The 20,686-nt window shown below is 37.0% G+C and overlaps 1 protein-coding gene across 5 annotated transcripts in view; it reads left to right on the top strand.

Moving 5' to 3' along the window:
• Positions 1 to 2,336: 2,336 nt before the first annotated feature.
• The window catches only part of PLEKHA1 (pleckstrin homology domain containing A1), an 83,618-nt gene continuing 65,268 nt past the window's right edge, over positions 2,337 to 20,686 (top strand). For 2 of the 5 annotated variants that reach the window (XM_007478865.3, XM_056802977.1), the window contains exon 1: positions 2,337 to 2,744. The gene's annotated coding sequence lies outside the window, so the exon portion shown is untranslated. Of the gene's footprint in view, positions 2,745 to 17,459; positions 17,685 to 20,686 lie in introns of all 5 variants that reach the window. The other 3 variants (XM_056802967.1, XM_007478864.3, XM_007478863.3) reach the window with 3 other exon arrangements.

The following is a 20,686-nucleotide window of genomic DNA, read 5'->3' as shown; positions in this document are numbered from 1 at the left end:
TTCAAGTCTTATCTTGGCCACTTATTACTTGCTTGATATTGGGGTGGGTTACTTTGGGGGGTCTCAATTTCTTCATCTTTCAAAGAGGCTTCTAAGGCCTCTTCCAGTTCTAAATTTGTGATGACTTTCTTTGCTGGCTTCTGAATATGCTAGTCTCTTCTATATGGTAATTATTGTTTTCCATAGGGAACAGGCTCTCTAAAGGTATTCAATATGGAAGGACTATTCTACTGTTTCTGCCAAATATATTATATTTGAAAAATCATACCTTCAAGCTAGAGTGCCTGTATTCTGTTAAAACATTTTTGTAGCCTAGATCCTATAGTCCTTGCCCTCTCACTCTAAGGATCTCTTAGGATTTGGGAAGACTCTTCTTTCCTTATTAGAATGAATCCATTTTTCTCCTTAGCTTATGATGAAGTCACCTTTTTTTTTCTCATGGTGGTGTGAATCCTGCTAACAGGACATATTCCACTGGATTTGGGTGTTTGGTGGAATGTTCTTATCCTCTCCTTCCTTGTTTGTCTGTACTCCAATTTCCAGTGGGACCCTTGGGCCAGGTAATTCAAATGACCCCAAGGCCCCTATGGGAAAGATCTCTAAAAGGAAGGTAGAGAGGGTAGAGACACCTGCTTCTAGGTTACTAGCCAGTGAAGAGGGACATGTTTGTAGTCTTTGCTACATCTCTGGTAGCTCTTTATATATTTGACAGAATGTCCTTCCAAGTCATCTCTTCTTTACACTAAACACTTCCTAATTCTCTATGCTTCCTCTTTACAATCCAGCAGTTCTTTGAAAACAATACTTCAGCTTTCTTCCTGGTTTTGTACTGGCTACTCTCCTCCCCTGGAATGTTCTGTTTCCACCTCTTAAACTCCTTGGTTTCCTTCAAGACTCAGATCAAATCTCACCTTTTACAGGAGATCTTTCTTAGTCTTTCAGTCTTACTGCATTCCCTTCTCAGACTGCCTCCCATATATTCTATATATCTTCTGCATATTTAGTTATTAACAACATCCTGTGTCTTGCATTAGAATGCAAATTTCTTGAGGGCAGGGCCTTTTTTAAAAGCGTTTCTTTTTTATCTCCAGCATATTAAATGCTTGCTGCTTGATTATTTGACTTACATCAGTACTCATGAAATGGTTTTGAGTTCTTCTGACCTTATTCTCCTCTGCATATATTCCAACTTGCCAATGCCTCTCTTAAAATATCATACTAGGACCTGAACACAGTATTTCCAGATGTGATCTGATTAGCACAGAATATAGTGTAACTATTATTAACTTCCTCATTCTGGATATCATATTTTTATTAATATAGTCTAAGATCACATTGGCATATTTAGTAGCTTCTTTACTAAAAATGAGTTTATCCTAAACCAAGGTAAAAATTTAGACTCTACATTTCCTGGTCTGAGTCTCTCTGATTTATGGTAAGGGACATCCATTTTGATTAACAGCTCTAAATTAGTTAGAATAATAATATCTACCACTATGGAGAAGAACACTATATTTAATGTAAGAGTACTCAGCTGCACAAACCTGTGCCAAATCAAGACATTCAACCAGCATCTATATTAAGTGCATACCATGGACAAGGCACCAAGTCAAGGACTGGGGATATAGAAAAAGGCAAAAATTCATCTCTGCTCTCAAGGAATTCACAGTTTCTGACAACATGGGGAATAACTAAGTATCTATAAAATATATTAAAGAGAAATTGCAGGTAATCTTAGAGGGAAGGCAATTAACATTAAAGGGGATAAGGAAAGGCTTTTTGGGGAAAGTTACTTGCCCTTCTTGGGGCCTGTAAAACGAGTCATTAATCATTAATATTTACAAAGATTTGTGTAGATGGCTGAGATGGAAGGATGGATGTCTATTCCCACTGGACTATTTGGAGATAGAAATCCTTAGGAAGAATTAAGGTACAAAGAATTTGTGAAATTTATTTCCAAGGGTCACTCAGAATTTCTCCCATCACTCAAATCTACTCCAGCTAAGGCTCTCTTTTCTTTGTAACGGGGCAGCTCCCAAAGCTCCAACACTGATGACAAGACAGATCCCTCAACTCTGTGTTCCAGCAAGAAATCAAACCTCACCTTTCTGAGGAAACTACAAATCCCAACACGCCAGGCGGCACTCAGCGAGGCTCTCTTTCCTGGTGGGTGGGAGGAGTAACACTCGTTTCAGGGCGGACCCAGACCCCCAAACATACCACATGCTCCCTCGCCCCTTTCAGGGCAAAGAACTACAGAACCCGACAGGCTACGCCAGCGGGATCCTCGGTCTCGGCGCCGCATTGCATGCCGGGACTAGTAGTCTTGTTGGGACTGGAGCAAGAGGGTCGGAGGGAGGAACCGGCTTTGGAATCTCAGCTGCTGTCTGAAGTAGGGAGGCGAAGAAGAAAGCCGGCGCGCCTGCGCGGCTTCCTGGGTTCGGTCCGCCGCCGCCTCTCCTGCTCCTGTTCCGTGCCTGTTGGACTCTGGCGGGGAGGGGAGGGAGGGGGGACTCGGGGCGGAACGGATGCTCCCTTGCGTGCGGAGGGAGCTAATAAAGTTTTTGAAGGAGGGGATAGCGTGGGGGAATCCATACGGAGGGGCGGGGCTGGGGTGAGAGGAGCCGGAGGCTAAAAGAAGAGAGCCCACGGGACGCCGGCGGGAGCAGCGCCGCCGAGCCCAGCCGAGGCGCCGGCGATCTTCCTTCTCTTCCCCCTCTAGGAGAACCGGCCCGGGACCCCTGGTGAGTGCTGGTGGGTTGGGGACCGCGGCAGCGGCCGTGCTGGGCCCCCCTCCTCTCCCCTCCCCCTCCTCCCTGCGGCTCCCGAGGCGAGGGGCGGGCCCTTCCCGGGACGCGCCGGGGCCCGGGGGAGTGGGGGGAAGGTCGCGGGCGGGGCCACCTCGGGCGGAGCCGCAGCCTCCCGGGCTCGCTCCCCCAGACTCTCCCCTAGAGAAAGCAGCCATCCCTCCATTCCTCCAGTCTTCCATCCTTCTATCCCTTCCCCGGACTCTGAAAAAAGTCCTTTTCTTCAAAAAACAAAACAAAAACTTTGCAACTGCGGCAATATTGAAGAACTGGTGGAGGGGGGAACTTCACCTGGGGTCTGGGAACTTGTGGTTTTACGTTTGATGTTTTAGTCCGTGTATTTTATTTTATGTCTTAAGTTCAAAAGACTGCCAAAGGAGTCCATGACCCTTCCCCTTTCCTCCAAAATAGAAAAATAAATGAAAAAGGTTAAAATCCCCCTTTGGAGAGATTGCAGTTTGGGCTCCCCAAGAACAAGATTTGTGGAAGCCAAGCCTAGGGCCGTGAAGCTCCCACAGATAGCTTTTTCTCTTCGTCTTTCAAATCCACCAGCGGCCGCCTTTATTACTACTATTATTATTATTCTGACATCACCTTTCCTAGCAGGCTTCTCAAGGGCTAAAATCGGTGGAAGGGGAGAAAAAAAAGATTTTTTTTTTCATGGTAGAACTAATAAGGGCAAGAAAGTTGGCAAATAATTGCTCGGGAAGAGGGTTTTGTCCTCCCCTCAAGGAAATATTGTTAAGTTTTGTGTGCTTATTTTTTTTCTCCTTCATTGACTGAAGGTTTCTGAGGAGTATGAATTCTGCTGGAAGCCCTGTTAAGGTCTCCTACCCTCCCCCGCACTCCCCTTCATCATATTTCATTGACAGAGGGTTTTTCCTGGTGTATGAATTCTTGTGGAAGCTAGTAAGCTCACCCCCCAAACACCTGAAATTCATTTCGAAGGTGGGTTTAAGCCTTTTCCCCCTACTTCATTGACAGAGGGTTCTCCTGGTGTATCAAAGCTCAAGGAAGCTGTTATACTTTTTATTTCTTTCATTAGCAGAGGGTTCTCTAGGTGTGTTAATGCTGGTGGTAGCTGTTTTGCTTTTTTCTCCACCCCCCCCCCCTCCTATTTCATTGAGGCAGGGTTCCCTAGCTATATGAATTTTGTTGGAAGCTTTTTCTTTTTTTCTAACTACTTCATTAACCTAGGGTTCTTATGTGTATGCATGAATGCTGATGGAAGCTGTGCTATGCTTTCTTCCCCTACTTTATTGACAGAGGGTTATCCAGGTGTATGAATTCTGCTGGAAGTTGTGTTGATGCTTATTTTGTTCTACTTCATTAATGGAGTGTTCCTAGGTGTATGGATTCTGTTGGAAGCTGCATTGTGCTTTTATTTTTCCTAATTCATTGATAAAGAGAGTCTGTAAGTATGCGAATTCTGCTGGAAGTTGTGTTGTGGTGGAATAAAACCTGTCCTTGAGTGTGTAGGCAACCATGAAACTGATTTGAGTGCAGGTAATCATGAAACTAATTTAAAAACTTTTTTTTTTAATTTTAGAGCATCACATTTGCAAATAAACTTTTCTTTTAAAGTTTGATTGTTCCCTAATTGGTCCAAAATGCATGCCATTTCTATATCGTAGAGCCAGAAGATACTACAACTAAATCGTTACCCATTTTACAGGTGAAGAAATTGAGATCCAGCAGTCATGTAATTTGCCTAAGGTTGGGCTCTTCCGAAGTGCTCTACTCAATTCAGGCTCTTTCTACCTAATTGAGATGTGCTGGAATCATCCTCAGTGGTTTTTTTTTTAAAGATCTTTTTACCCTTATAGGTAAATCAAGACAGAAAAGACATTATGACAGTGAAAGTGACTTTTTCATAGTTGTCTGTAGTATTATTTTTGTTATTTGTTGCAAAACCTACAAAACATTTGTACCATGTATTATATAAATGTTGGTAATCCTGCTTGTTGATTGAATTTTGGGGCAATCAATTTTTGAAAGTAGGATGGAAGAAAACTTTAAGGAAGGAAAATTGTTTAGCCTTTTTTGGTTCTCCACTCCCCCACTGAAGTTTACTATGCTAATAAAAAGATATACTAATTAGTATATCTATATACTAATAAGTATATAAATGGTTTCTTTTCTCTCCATTTATCTTTATCTGTGTTCAAAGTGTTTTCTGCAGTGATTTAACAAAATGCTCTTTATAATGTGGCATTTTTGGTTAAAAAGTTTTTTTATGTGGCTAGTGTTGGAATAACTGACTTACTGTGGCATTTGAACAATTGTATTAGACCTTTAAAACTAGTCAATCAAATGCTTTTTGTTTGGTTCTCTAGAAAGAGTATTAGATCTGGAGTTGAGAGGACCTGGTTTAAATCTGAAACTTTCTAACCTGTGTAACTTTTGGCAAATCACTCAAATGATCCTCAGTTAGCAAATGTGAGGGAAGGAATTGACTTCTTGACTCCCCTAAGGCCCTTTCAAGCTTTACATTTGTGATCCTTAATTACAATTTTTTGCATACTTTTTCTATTGTACATCATTACGTTGAAACTCACTGTAAGTTTGAAATAAGGATTACATGATTAGGAGAAAAAATAATTTGCAAAATGTTATCTTTTCAATTTTAACTTAGTTTCAATGTCCTTGGAAAAGGATATCTTAAATAATATTGACCTTTAAGCATTACTTTCCATACATGAGCAGGACTGAAGCATTGATAGCAAGAATGAAATGCATTCAGCTGAGATTGTTTCACCAAATATAGTCAGGACTTTTTTTTACTTCCTAACTTGTTTTATTATTTCTAGTTCAGTTCACTTTTGGAATACTGTCAGTCAGCTAGCATTTATTAAACATGTAAGTACTATGTGCCAGGACCTAGGCTATGTGCTGCGGATATAGACAATGAAACCAATAAATTTAAACATTAAAATATGTTGTTTCTTTTAGCAGAATTTTGGATGATAAACATTTAGTTCGTCTATCATGCTGTGTGTCCCCCAAATATTTCCATTGGCCATTTTTTTTATAGGCAGTTTGTATATTATACCAAGTTGCTCTTTAATATACTAAAATTTTAAAGAATGTATACACACATAAAATACATTTTGCAGAATTAGTGCTTTATAGCTGCTTTAGAAAAAATATTGAATAGCGAATGAGTCTTTTTTTAGTGATATTGGGATACTGAAATCAGAGGAGGTATCTAAAATTAAAGCAGGTTAGTTGTGTATGACTTGGCTTTTCTCTTATGCAATAGTTTATCAACCAGAATAAGAAAGACAGTAAAACAGGATAGCGATACAATTGTTAGGAAACTCCCATGAGCTCATAATCCGGAAGGACCTTTTTAGAAGTGCTTAAGGATGTTAGGGATAGCATAATGTTATTTATTTATTGGTAAAGATAGCTACGTGTATCAAGTACTTCTTTGGAACATAAAGAATCAATTATAAACCATTGAAAGTTCTTAGGACAACATCAGGAAAAAAACTAAACATTTAAAAATGTTATTGAGTCATAATATATTCTAGAGTTGTATAAGAGCAACTCCTGCCAATTCTTCTCAAAAGCACTATATTATAAATCTGACAAATAGTCAAATACTGATAATTTCACAATTGTTTTGACATTGGGATACTTTGTGATACAGAATGGCTTTACAAATTATGAAAATATACTTAATTATTAGCATAATATAAGAGACCATGACATTTGAGTGCCTTGTTTGGAACTAAATAAACCCTTATACTTGCTCATGCCTTAATTCTCATTTGAAATCAAGCAAGAAAAGTGGTGTTTAGATTATAGCAATTATTCCAGTGTTAGTCACCATGATCTCTATTATATAGTACCAGCTAAAGCATTTAGAATTTTCAATCTTAACGCAATTTTTTAAAAAGAAATTAAATTTGTATACAGGAGCATGAGATTGTTGATAATTCTAATTTTAAAATATATTTTTGAATCCCTCAATATATTTTTACTGAGATTGTTTCCTAGATAAAATAAGTAATTGCTTCAGCATATTTGTAATTAGGTGTATATATTACATTTTTCCTTAGTGGTAATTTCATGTACCATTTGGAAGTATGTGAAACTGAATATGAAATGTGTTTGAGATAATAGAATAGTATATGTCAGGTAACTGGTTGACTTAACTTTGATATGTATGTGATGCTTAATTATTTTTAGAAACATAAAAATATGAATGGGATATTTTCTTTGAAAAATAAGACCTTCCTGTTGGAGTTAGAGCCAACAGGAATCTGTTACTCTAATGAAAGGAAGGAAACTTTTTTTAAAAACTGCCTTAACCCAAAGTATTCTTTCCTCCCTTAAAGTTGCAGTGTGATATAGAATGTATGGGTGTTTAACTTCTCTAGAAGGAAGTATATAAACACATTTTCTTTTGCAAACAGGCACTTTAGGAAATCTTTTGTTTAGTTCTGAGTTGCTTTGATTTAAAAACTTAATTTACCAAAGATGAGTTCTACTTTTAATCTAAAAAAAAATATTGATGACTGTTGATGTATTTTGAAAAAAACACACGATTACGAAAAAGCTATGGTGAATTCATGAAATATTTTAAAATGAAATTCTTACTTAATTCATCACATTTGCCTGCTTTTTAAAAAAAGCAGTATTTTGTATGTGTGAAACAGTATTTAGTCTACAGAAGGAATATTTGCCTAATTATCATACTGAGTTATTTAATGAGATGTCCCATGTAATAATTCTGCACCCCACAATCTGTGACCTACAAATTGGGAACTAGCACAAGCTGTCTTTAGATTGAAACTTTTGTTGAATGTGAAGAAAGTCTGAAATTTTTGGGAAGTAGCAATTGTTTTAAGTAAATGTGAAACTAGTATTTTAAATACTATAAAACCTGGAGGATATTAGTTATTTTTAACAATTTACTGAAAGCAAAAACACAATGTCTTTAATTTTAATCCCTGTGAATTGAGATCTTTTTTCTGATGCTATACTTTTCTTTCCCCTTTTAAATGCCCTATTGGCTTTTTCTTTTAGTTAATTTAATATATCTAGTGATGCCCAAAATGGATGCCTTTCACCTCCAGGTTTTATGACCCTAGAATACTGCCTTTTGGGGATTTACCTTTTAGAGTATTCTATTCCTCTCCCAATCCACCCCCCACCCCAACTCTCTCAATTACCTATAGTAGTAGATTGTATATCCCCATCTCCTTGACTACTTTTAATCTGCTGTAGATTTAAGAACTGAAAACCCAACATATTCTGCATCATGATTTTCTAAGGGCTTCCTTACAATAGACCTGTGAATTGTTATAGTTAGTATAAGCATTGTTATTTCCATTTTACAGAAACCAAAGTTCAGAGAGCTTATGTGACTTGCTTGTGGTCACAGGATTGGTGCCTGTCAATTCTGGGATTTAGATCCAGCTCCTAGGATTCGCTACTGCTTTGTGTTCTACATGCTGCTACCTGTCAAGCTTGAGTTGTTTTTAAAGCTACAAATAAATAATTTTGTCAGGGATCTTTGAAGAGTGAAAACACAGAAACCTTAGTATATGGACTTTGACACATTAATTTTTTCTGCTTAAAAGTTCTTTTTTGATTAATTTTCTATTTCTGAACTCGTATTCCATATAAATGAGAGTATCGCTTAAAAGCTTTGGATAGAAGAGCTATTTCTGTGCAAGTTTCATCTCTCTCTCTCTCTCTCTTTCTCTCTCTCTCTAATTCATTTGCCTTTTCACTGTTTAGTTAAAACGGTGTTTGGATAAAAGAAGTCTTGATAATTCTTGTGTGGCAATTGTGATTGTGTATGGCCTTTAAAATCAGAAATCTCATAGATGTTGAGATGGAAGAGGGTCTTGGAGATTTATCTAATTCAAGCTTCATCTCCTTGTTTTACAGTTAAGGAAACTGAAGTCCAGAGAGAACGTCATAGGCCAAGTGCAGAGTCAGGATTTGAACCTAAATTCTGTAAAATTAAAGTCCTGATGGTTTTTTATCTATTAGTTGAACATCATCAATCAGAAATAGCATATAATTATCCATGACAATAAATAAGAACCTTTAAAAACATAGTAAAAGTGAATAAACTTCTTCATTAACTTGATTTTGACTTGAAAGCTTTATAATAACCCTGCTTCTTCAGAAAAAGATCCCTTCTCAGCTACATTAGGATTTCTTCCCTCTTAAAATTTTTTCATTATTATTCAAAATGTTTACATATCCAAATAAAACAAGCATTTTCATGTACAAAGAAAAAGAAAGTATTACACAAATGAAATTATAAATCATCTTATACGTTTAACTTAACTTTTATTCATATTTACATAATAGATCTCTTCCACAAGGGTCCCAACCCCTCCCTATCCTTCCACATCACATGGATTTTGTCAGAGAAGCCAACATATTCATATCTATTAAGTCTTTCTTGTTTTATCTTTCTCTTCACTTTCTGGAGGTAACATTTTTCAGTTTATTTTCCCAATATTCTGTGGCTGTGTATATTGTTCCCCTGGTTCTACTCATTTCACTGTTCATTATTTCATATAGTTTTTTTCAGGTTTTTAAAAAAATATCAGTCAGTTTATTGTTTCTTATGGCACAGTAGTATTCCGTCACAGTCATATTCCACAGTTTGTTTAGCCATTCTTCAACTGATAAGCAGTTCCTCAGTTTCCAGTTCTTTGTCATTAAAAGAGTTGCTATAAATATTTTGGTACTTATGGACTTTTCTCTTTACCTGTTCTCCTTGGGAAATAGATCCAGCAATGTAGATTTCCTCCGTCTGGCAAGAGTTTGGTTGTATAAATGAGGTTCTGTTGGTGGTCTGGTTGGATTGTCCAATAGTTGAGTGACAAGAGAATGGCTTCCAAATCTTTCAGTGATGCCCAGTCAATGACCAAGTCATCCTACTTTGATATGTGAAACATTGGGTAACACTGTATTTTAATGCAGAGTTTGATGTATTTGTGTAATCTTCTTTATAAATATATGTGTAGGTAGGGGTGAGTGTGTGTGTGCGTGTGCGCATGTATACTATTATTGATTACTTAGCATTTAATAATTTAAAGAGCCAACTATATAATAAGAATGGATAAAACAATTTTTTTCCTTTTTATAATGTAATTTACTTTCTGCATGCACTGTGACACATCCATGTGAAGTCTCAGTGCCTTTGTACCTTGGGAGTCATTCTTGGTTTTTTTCTCCTATACTTGAAATTGATGTTATTATTTAAGAGTTCATTGTATTGTATGCTCTATTTGGGTATACAGTACATTATGAGCTAACATCTGAAAGATTTCACTATTGACTCAGTAAAATGACAATCATATTTGAAGCTAGAGACTTCTGCAGAATTCTGCTGTGCTTTGCTGTTTTTTTGTCAGAAACTCCTATAGATGTTCGAAGTATAACATTGAACCTGAAATATTCCATCCTTTATGATCAACACCATTTAATTCAGGAAACTTATTTGGGAAATTCATCAAGAAACTGGAGTAAATCTAGAGTAGAGTAATTAGCTTGGTAAGGGGACCCAAACCATGTTAAAGGATGATTGATCAAAAGAACTTGAGGTGTAGTCAAGGAAGATGGGTTGAGGGTAGGAGGAATATCATAGCAGTCTTAATGCAGTTGGAAGGACTATCATGCGGAGAGGGGATGAGTTATGCTATTTTTGGTCACCATGAGTAGAACTTAGAACAATAGATACAAGTTATATAGAAAGGCAAATTTTGCCTTTGCCTTGTAAAGGAAAAATTGGGCTTTTACAAAGATGGAATGGGGCTGCTTTGAGGCAATAGTTTCCCAGCTATTGGAGAATTTTTATGTCTGGGACCTCTGGAGTATCTTTTAGCTCCTTGATTCTGCATTTTATGTTTGTTCACTATAAATTGTTATAAGTCATCATGGTATAGCATGTTTCCATTTCAAGTCCCCAGACATGACTTAAAGATCCACTACATATAAATAAAGCACAGTTCTGAATGTCTGTAGATTTCCTATACTTACAGATGTGTTTACAAATTTCCTTTTCTTTTCCCATGGATATTGCTCCAGAGTAAGGAAGTAAGCTGCCCTGGGCTGTAGGTTTGATGTGATGGGCTGCTTTGTAGGCTGTATAACCCAATAGTCATCTCCTTTTTCCTTTTTTAGGATTGTACACATGCTGTGTTCTCACTCTTCTCTGCTTTTCACTTCTTTCAGCCCATTCAAGCTTTTAAGACTCTTTCTTTCACATAAATATGTGCATCTTTCTTTTCTTCTTCCTTTATAGAACCTGAGTTAGAAGGAACCTCAGAGACCAACAGGTAAATTTGTACTTAAGCAGTAAATGTTTAAAGAATTGTCATTAGTCAACAAAATAAGTATTTATTAAAGTACCTAGTATGTGTCATGGGAACTGTGCCTGGAGATGGAGGATACAAAGACAAAACAAAACAATGCCTGCTTTTAAAGGGAACTTATATTCTACTTAGGCAAGTAGCCTGTACATATAAGTAGGTACAAAATATATGCAGTGTACCTATCAGGTGACTTGGAATGAGAGACTTGTCAGGAAAAGCCTCTTTAGGAGGTGGAGCTTGCACTTTTTGCAAAGCCATGGATGAGAGGTGAAATGAGCCTATACTATAAGGGAGTACTGTGTAATAAATCTGGAAATGTATGTGATCCTAGAAACAGTGACCCAGCTGTGAAATTTCTTGAGAGGGGAGTGGCATGGTTATTGGACTTTAGGAATATCACTTTGGTAGCCATAGGAAGAGGGAGCATTAGTGAGAGAAGAGTCTAATTAGGAGGATATTGACTAGCCAGATCAGAGATGATGACAGCCTGAACCAAAGTGGGGCAGGTGATATAGGAGTGGAGAAGAGGGGAGAGATTTGAGAGATGTGGAGGTAGAATGGACAAAACTTGGCAACTGATTGGATAGGGAAATTGAGAGGTGAGTGAGAGGTGAGGAGTTGGAGTTGAAGCCAGCTTGTAAATTTGAGTGATTACAGAATATTGTCCTTGACTGAAATAGGGAATGGATTTTGGATGAAAGAAAAATTGTTCTGTTTTGGCTATATTAAGTTTTTACTTTAAGTGGGAAACCCATTACCTTGTAAGGAAGACTTTTCCACTTTGGGGTAGTTGTAATTTCATTCTTGGGATCCATTTATTAAAGGTGGAAATTCCTGCTATGATTATTAGCGTCTCTTTAAGGTCTGTGGCTTATTAATATGTTTGTATTCCTCAGAGAACTGAAAATAGAGTGAGTACTCCCTAAATTTGCTTATTGTTTTAGAATAGTATTGCAAAAGAACATAGATGAACGAGGTCAGTAGGATGAAATATAGGCCAGTTTGGGTGAAATGAAAATAGTGGTGATGAGGGAACTGTGTAAGATGTTTCAAAAAATTATTGCCAAGTTGGGAGATTTATATTTTATCCTAAAGGCGGTATCAGAAGCCAATGAAGATGAGTTTAGTTTTAGCTTTGTTGAGTTTGAAATGCCTATGGGATAGCAAGGTGGAGATGCTCAGCAGGTGGTTGGAGAAGTTGGACTAGAGCTCATGAGAGAGATGAGTAGATGTGTAGGTTGATTTGAGACTCTTCTGCATAGCTATGGTATTTGAATTCATAGGAGCTCTGAGAGATTGAGAAAAATAACATCTGGAGGGAAAAAAATCCATTGGATTTAGTAGTCTTGTGGTGACTTGCAAGATATATTGCTAAGTGAATGGGAGGTGAGGGTGGATAATATAGAAAACTTTTTCTAGGATTTTGGCTATGAAAAGTAGGAGATAAGATATACTTGTATTATAAAACCAGAAATCTAAAGTGCCATTTGTTGTTATTCTTATAAATGTGTTGGATATATTTTTTCTTCTGATAGAAAGCAATATTTGATGATAATTTCTCTTTTGATAGGAAAAAATGTTTATAAATATTTCCTTAAAGCACTTCAGTAAGTTGCTATATTTACTCACAAAGTTTTTATATAGAAAAACAAGGTAATTTTTTGACTTGCAAATGTGAGAGTTGATCCTATTTGCACTAAAGCAATTTTGGTAATCAAATCAAACTTTTGAATTCAGTTAAGCAAATATTCAGACACCTGTAAGGTACTGTTGTCCTAATTGTTTTGATGGACAGAAGTATGAGAAAGATAAAGTCTTTGCCCTCAAGGAGCTTATTAGGGGAGATAAGATGAATACATAAATGAATTACAAGGAGGAATATAGTGGCAGTAGAGAGTAATGACAAAGTGATACTCCTAAGAGAGAGATGGCCTTGGAGCTGAGCATTAAAAGATGAGTTTTAATTTATTGGGCAGAAATGGAGTTAAGGAGAATGGGCCACACTCCCAGGTGGAGAGAACTGCCTAAGTAGACCAGATACTAGTCATAAGTTGTTTTTTTCTTATAGAATAATAGTGAATGATAAAGCCATTTGATCCTACTTGAACTAAACAAGTTTTTATTAGCTTTTGAGCTTTTTTTGGTTGCTAAATACAAAGACAGGAGCCCAAAAGTTCTTATTTTTAAGAAACTTATATTTTAATGGAGGAGACATGTACTGTACATATATATCAAACACACATGAAGAAGATACAGGGTAAACTTGAAGGGGAAGGTGTTTACTACTGGGGGAGGGAGTAAATAGGAGCCTTCTAGATCATCTAGTTCAGTGCCCTTATTTTTCACATCATCCCAGAACTAAAGTAACTTTTGTAACTTATAGCTGACACATGGCAAACCCAGGCCTCCCAATTCCTAACCTTTAGCTTTCTTATATCATACTGTCTTTTTTATATGTGATAGTAAAGAGATTGGCCTTACTGGATTTATATTGCAGGACAGAGGGGAATAAGCTTCATAGTAAACAGGGGATCACTTTGCAGAGCAATATAAATGCCACTGGAAAGGAGTTACTTGGTCCAGTGTAGGTAGTTTTTTGGATGTCTTGAACAGGGCGGGTAATATTTGTCATTAATTTGCCATGTTATATTGTTTAAGCAACGTATTTTATCTCTCCAGGCTTGTTTCCTCCTCTATAAAATGAGGGGATTGTACTACATCTATGCTCTAGCATTCCTTAACCCTGAAATGAAAGCAGTGTTTTAGGAAGCTAAACAGGCAGTAATCTAACAGGGTATCTCTAAGTACAAAACACCATCCTTATCTATGTTGGGACTAGGGTGGTAGGCAGTTTTAGAGGGAAGGGACAATTGGAGAAACAAAATGATAATCATTAAGACTTTGTGATCATATGTAAAGAATAAAGTAGATGAGGCAGATATGAGTCCCAAGGTTTTAAGCCCATTAGGCTTGGAAATAAGTATGCCTTTGATAAAAAGTCATTATTAGAGAGTGAAATTTATTTGTGTTCTCATAGTCTTATGTTATCCAGTGCATACAAAAGACATGTTTCTTTTACTCAAGGAGTTTACCATCTAGTAAACTGAATAATAGTAACTTTCTTATTTGTTTAATTATTTGCAGAGAGGGGATTTAGGTAATTTGTCTCCCTTATCCTTTCTGGAATCTCTTGCCCTATTTGATCTTAGTGGACTTTAAAACTGGTTCTCTGAACAGAGGGAAGTGAATCTTGATGCTCAGTAGTAAAAGTAGCTGATTTTTTGTGATATATTGTGTTCCTTGGAGTTTGAATTGTTTATGAATGAAGGGGACAGTAGTAATTATTTTTCAGAATGCAGTAACATTTTGATTATTGAATGTAAATTTGATGAAAAAAATTTGAATTCTGCCTGGGTGAGTTAAGAATTTTGGTGAAGTTAACAGTTGTGAGAGATATTGTGGTACAAGGAAAAGAATGTTGGATTTGGAATCAAGGAATCTGAGTTAAAAAACTGTTTCAACCTCTTGCTACCAGTGTGAAGTTTACTGCTGAAATTGTTGAATGTGTTGTTAGAATTTAAGCTCCTTAAGGGCAAGGAATGTCTTTCTTGCTTTTATTTGCATCTCCAGCTGTAGCCTAGTGTCTGCCATATAGAAAGGAAATGATTTTTCCATATATCTTTCTCTCCATTAAAAACTGAGAGAAACTTTAAAGGCAAACACATTCTATATAACAAATAAATATTAGTCAAACAAAGTGGATCCTCACAATGCTCACAAAAAATGTGCCCCAATATCTTGTTTCCATCTCTTCTCTGTCAGGAGCTAGGTAATATGCTTTGTGATAGGTCCCCTGGAGTGGTCAGTCAATGCATTTTTTCAAAGTTGTTTTTCTTTATGATATTGTTGCCTTTGTAGAAATTATTCTGCTAGTTCTATTTATTTCACTCTGATGTAGTTTATACTACCCAGATTTAAAGATGTCTTTTTTGATATTTGCTAATGACTTACTACAATAATATTTCCATACAGTATAATTTGTTTAGACATTCCCCAATAGATTGTGATTCTTTGCTTTTCTTTAATCCCTCCTTTTATTTTCTCCTTCAGGATCAGGAAGTTTGTGATTATTCCCTCCCCTTGTTTAGTTTGATGAATTTCTATAACAAACTGTTGTGTACATCTGTGTAAAACTTTCCTTTGTCTATTGCAGATAAGAGTGAACTTCATCTGATAACCACTCCCCCCCCCCAGCCTTTTCTCTACATTTGTTTACACTTCTCACCTGCCCCATTTAAGAGAAATGTCCAGTTTCATCTTTTTCTTCCTACATGAATGCCTTATTTTTATTCTTTTTTCTTTCCCCTCTTAAAGCCCTCAGAATATAAAACAACCTTGCCCTCAGGACCTTTGTTTTTCTTTTTTTTCTTTTTATAAATATAACACACTCCATTTTCTTTGAAGATATTGAAGTTCTCGAGTCACACTTTTTTTTTTCTTTTATTAAAATGTTGGCAACAAATTGTCATGGAACCCCTTCCAATTGCTCAAAAATAATTTTACCTTTATAAGTTTCTCTTGACTCATTTGCTTGTATTTTACATTCCTATTCTGTGCTGGTCTTTTCATCAAAAATGTCTGAAAGTCCTGTATTCCATTCGACACTTTTATTCCCCTCTTATAAGATTTTGAATATTGTATTCTAAGAGCTCCTCTTAATAGAAGCTTCTAGATCTTGTGATTCATTAAATTGTGAGCTCCTTGAGGGCAGGGACTATGCCCTGGAACATAGTAGGGGCTTAATAAATTCTCACTGATTCTAGTTTCTTGGTACTAGAAATGCTTCTTTTTAGGTGTTTAGAGTATTTTTTCCTTCTATATGGTCACTACAGTGCTTAGCTTAGTATACCTTGTAAGGGCTTAATAAATACTTGTTGATTGATTCTGGATTTTGACTATTGACATTCCTGGTCAGTCATGCAACACACATTCATTATGTACCTCCTATGTAGGAGGCACTGAGTGCCCAGAGGATGCAAAGAAAGGCAAGAGACAGCTCCTGTTCTTATGGAACCAGTAGTAGAAAACCATGTGCTGACAGCTACATACAGACAAGATCAATTCAGGATACCTTGGGGGCAAGCTTAGAGAGAAGACATTGGTAACAACAACTAACATTTAGATAGGGTTTACTGTGTGCCAGGCACAGGGGTAAGTGCTTTTCAATTATTATCTTATTTGATCCTCACAAACAACTTTGGTGCTATCATTATCTCCATTTTACATATGAGGAAACTGAGGCAAACAGGTTAAGTGACTGGCCCAGAGTCTCAGAGCTTGTGTCTTTGGTTGAATTTGCTCTCTGTTCTTCCTGACTTCTGGACTCTTTCTCAATCCAGTGCTGCCTAGCAGCTCCTTAAGATTAAGGAGTGTAGGAAAGGTTTCTTGCAAAAAATGAGAATTAAAGATAATATAGGAAGCCAGGAGACAGAGATGAGGTGGGAGAGCATTATGAGTGAAAATTCTTGGCATCTGAGATGTGTCCTGTGTAAAAAACAGCAGGTAGTGCCAGTGTGCCTGGATTATAGAGGATGTTGAGAGGAGAAAGATAGAAGACTATAAAGGTAGCTGGTGGGGGAGCTGGAAGGGAGAATGTTGTGAAAGACTTTAAAAGCCAAATAGGTTCTTATATTTGATCTTGGAGATAATAGGGAGTTGAAATTTTTCACTAGAGAGGTAACTTGCTCTCAATTTAGGGAAGATCAGTTTGAGAGTTGATTGGACTTGATTTTGGACTGAAATGTGGGGAGATGAGGCAGAAAGAAAAACCAAAAGTTTATGCAATAGTCTAGGTATGAAATGAGGAGGATCTGAATCAGGATGATGACGATGTCAGTGTAGAGAAGGAAGTATTTACTAGAGATGTGAAGGAAGTAGAATCTGTAGGACTTGATAATGATTGAATATAGGGAATGAGTAAAGAGTTTGGGCACTTTTCCTTTGTGTTGTGAAGATAGAATTAACTCTCCCTTTGTCTATTTTTAGTTAATCAAATCAAGAATTTAAAGTACCCCTACTTACTAGCTAGCTAACCATTAGGGAAGAGAGCTCACAAGTCCCTTACTAGTTCACATCCCAAAAGATCACAAGCACTGCCCACCTTGGCTAGTGCCAGGCAAATTCAAAGACTACAATTGGTTCTTGTGAAGAGGGGGAGAGACAGTAAATGACATGGGGAAAAAAGGAGTATAAAAGAAGAGACCAACATGGTCTGGTTTCTGTTTCCTTGGTTTTGAAGAGACTAGTTCCTTGGAGGAGAGACTCTTCCCTTGGATTCCACATCAGTGAGTAGAGCTGAAGAGACATTTTTCCTTGGAGTCATTCTGCATTGGTGGAACTCTTGCTGAAGACACCACTGGGAATTATAACTGAGGAATACCAGGAAATCCACGTGGAGATCGGGACTTGGGGAAGCCCTATCCTGATGCTGAGCTGGAATTCACCATAGCAGCACTTGGGGCTGGTAGGCTAGGTCTCCTTCCTATATTTCCCACTTTCACTGTCTCTACCTTGTAAATAAAAGTTGCTAACAGTCATTTTGTCTTAGGGGCTAATATTTTATAAATGGTGACCATTTTTATAACTCATATTGAGTCAAAACCTAAGTTTAATTGTTACAGTGTGTATGTGTATGCTTGTGTTTAAGGGATAGGATCAGTGGGTTCCATTTTCACTTAGTAGACATTGTGGCAGTTTTTGTTTATAATTTCTTGCAATATAGTGTCTTAGCTTTAAAAAAAACTTGGTTTCTAGGAAGCCCAGTGGTACATGTATTCTTTATCTTTTACCTGTTTTCTAGGTCAATTGTTTTTTGATATCACAAGCTTTTTGGTGGGATATTGGTCCTACTTTATCCCATTCTTGTTCCCTTGGGTTCCTGCATTGACCTCCACCTCCTGAGACTAGGTCAGCATAGATCTTTGAGGTTCTAGGTTGCTAGATCTCTATGGTATCTTCTGACAGAGAATTAAAGTCCTCAGAACCCCACTATTGACTAGGTTCTGTCTAAGTGCTGTTACAACAGTGTTACTCTGGCTTTAGCTATCCTCAAGAGTTTCCAGGATACCCCACTTTGCGCTGTCTGACCTCCCTGAGACACAGAACCCTGTAGTTAGTTGTTGGTTGCAGGTCTGTTGCTGGTTGCAATAGATAGTTGAGCTTGTTTGCTTTTTCTGGTGTCTCCCTTTCCTATTGCCACTGGTTTGGAGACAGAAGAATTCATTATAGATACTTACTGAATTTTTTGATCATTATTTGGTCTGGTGCAAATTTTAGGTTTTAGCTGGAGTAGATATGCTGGAGCTAGGCAGGCTGCCTTGGTTCATGAAGCCATCCTGGCCAGAAGTTAAGACAACTGACTAATTTTTACTACCTGGGTTTAAAAAAATTGCAGAGGGGGCAAAATTTATGATTAATTTTACCATATTTCTTATATTTTTGTGTTTATTCAAGATTCTGGCGTTCAGCAAATATTTGTTAACTTCCTACTGTGTTCAAGGCTGACAAATAGCTATTTGCAACTGTTAGCAAAAATTGGTTAGGGAAATAGTAAATATAGATTTTGTGTACTTATAACATTTGTATGATTATTTTTTCATTTGGCAAAGCAGTAGACAGGTAAAATATTTGAGTAGGCATTGAATCACAGAATTTTAGAGCTGAAAAAGAATGTAGAGATTATTTGTTTTGTACTTTTGAGGTCTTATTTGCAAGGCCTGGTTAGTTTATTTTCCTTTTTTTTCCTTAAGAACTTAAAAAAAAAATTCTGAACTGAAACACCAGATAAAATGAGCACTTTGATGTACATGGTATAGAAAAAAAGAGGATTGTACATGAAAGTGATTCTCTTTTGTGTGCAGCTTGCTTTTCTTGTAAAGTATAAGAATAAATTCAATGTAACTTTTCAGAGCAGTTTTGGTGGGATACGATTCTTTTTGGCCTTCTCTTCATTCCTTTGCATTAAAAGAGTTTCAATGATCTTCTTAATTTGAAAACTGTTAATCTGATTTTTAAACATTGGGAAAAATACAGAATTTAAAAAAATTTTTTTAAAAATGCATATTCTTAGGGAATGGTTAGGAATTAAGAACAAGTTATAAAAAAGTGAGATATGACTGTACATATGAGAATCACATTCAACAGTCTCACCTATATAGAACCTGGCTGATAATTGGAAGTAAGCCAAGAAAGTTCTTTGAATAGTAAAAATACATTTTTCAAATAAAATATAAAAGTTCACTCATTTTACTAAAAGGAAAGGCTCATTTAGGCTTTTTTTCTTAATTTACACACAGTTCTAAAAATCTTAGTTATTTGATTTCTAGACCTTTCTGATTTAAAATTTCTTTGAGATAAAGTAAGAGCAACCACATTCTAGTCTATTCTGTATCTGTTTCTCTCTATTCACACTCCACAAACATCCCCTCTGCCATTATTTAATTCATCCTTCATACCACTTCCTGAACTAGAGTGGTTTTATTTGTAATGTAAGTGTTGAGGAGGAGGTAGATGGGAGAGCTATGGCCGAGGAAAAGTTGATGAACTCTGGCAACTGATTGAAGATGATGATGGTTAGTGAGAAGGAAGAGTTGATGTTTCCAAGGTTTTGAATTTACTTGACTGGAATAATGCTGATACTCTGGGCAGAAATAAGGATGTTAGGAGGATGGAAATAGGCAGGGAATTAACATGCTTTTAGACATGTTGGGTTCAATATATCTGTGGGATAGCCAGTTGGAGATATGGTACTGAAGCTTAAGAAGAAGCTGAGTGCTGGATATGAAGATTAGGGAGCCAGTTACATAAAGCTGTTTGCGTCAAGAGGAACTGATGAGATTGCTAAAAGAGAAAAAGGTTTAGGGCAAAAATAGAAGAGGGCCCAGGATGCATCCCTGTGGTATGGTGTGTGTGTATAGGGGGGTGATGTGGATGAAGAACAACTGGAAGACGAGTTGAATATTTGGTCCCTGAGATCTGATTTAGCTCAGTGTCTTAAGAACTTATGATTTTGAAGTGAAGACTGAAAAGGATTAGGTCTGTAGGTTGTAAAAGAACCATGACAAAGCAGTGTTAGGAAAACCCAGGGGAGAGAGACAGGTCATTAGATTTTACAACGAAAAGATCATTAGTGTGACTTTAGAAAGAGCAGTTTCAATTGAGTGGGGTGGGGGAAGCCAGATTACCAGGGGCTGAGAAATTAGTGGGAGGTGAGAAAGTGGAGGCAATGGGTATAGATAGCTTTTTTTTTTAGAATTTGTCTGTGAAAGAGGAAAGATAGAGGTTAATAGCTTGAGAGTGACCATAGAGTTAAGCAAAGATTTTAAGTCTGAAAAATAGTCACATTTATAGGCAGCATGCAAAGGAGTCAGTGGTTAAGAAAATATCCACTATACAAAGGAGAAAAATGATGATTGAAGAAGAGTTCTCTGGAGGAAACTATATAAAGGGCACATTTTGAGGGGTGGG

The sequence above is a fragment of the Monodelphis domestica genome, chromosome 1 (genome assembly GCF_027887165.1).
Source record: "Monodelphis domestica isolate mMonDom1 chromosome 1, mMonDom1.pri, whole genome shotgun sequence".
Lineage (NCBI taxonomy): Eukaryota > Metazoa > Chordata > Mammalia > Didelphimorphia > Didelphidae > Monodelphis > Monodelphis domestica.
The sequence above is the reverse complement of the archived record's forward strand: the minus strand, read 5'-3'. Positions and strand labels throughout refer to the sequence as shown.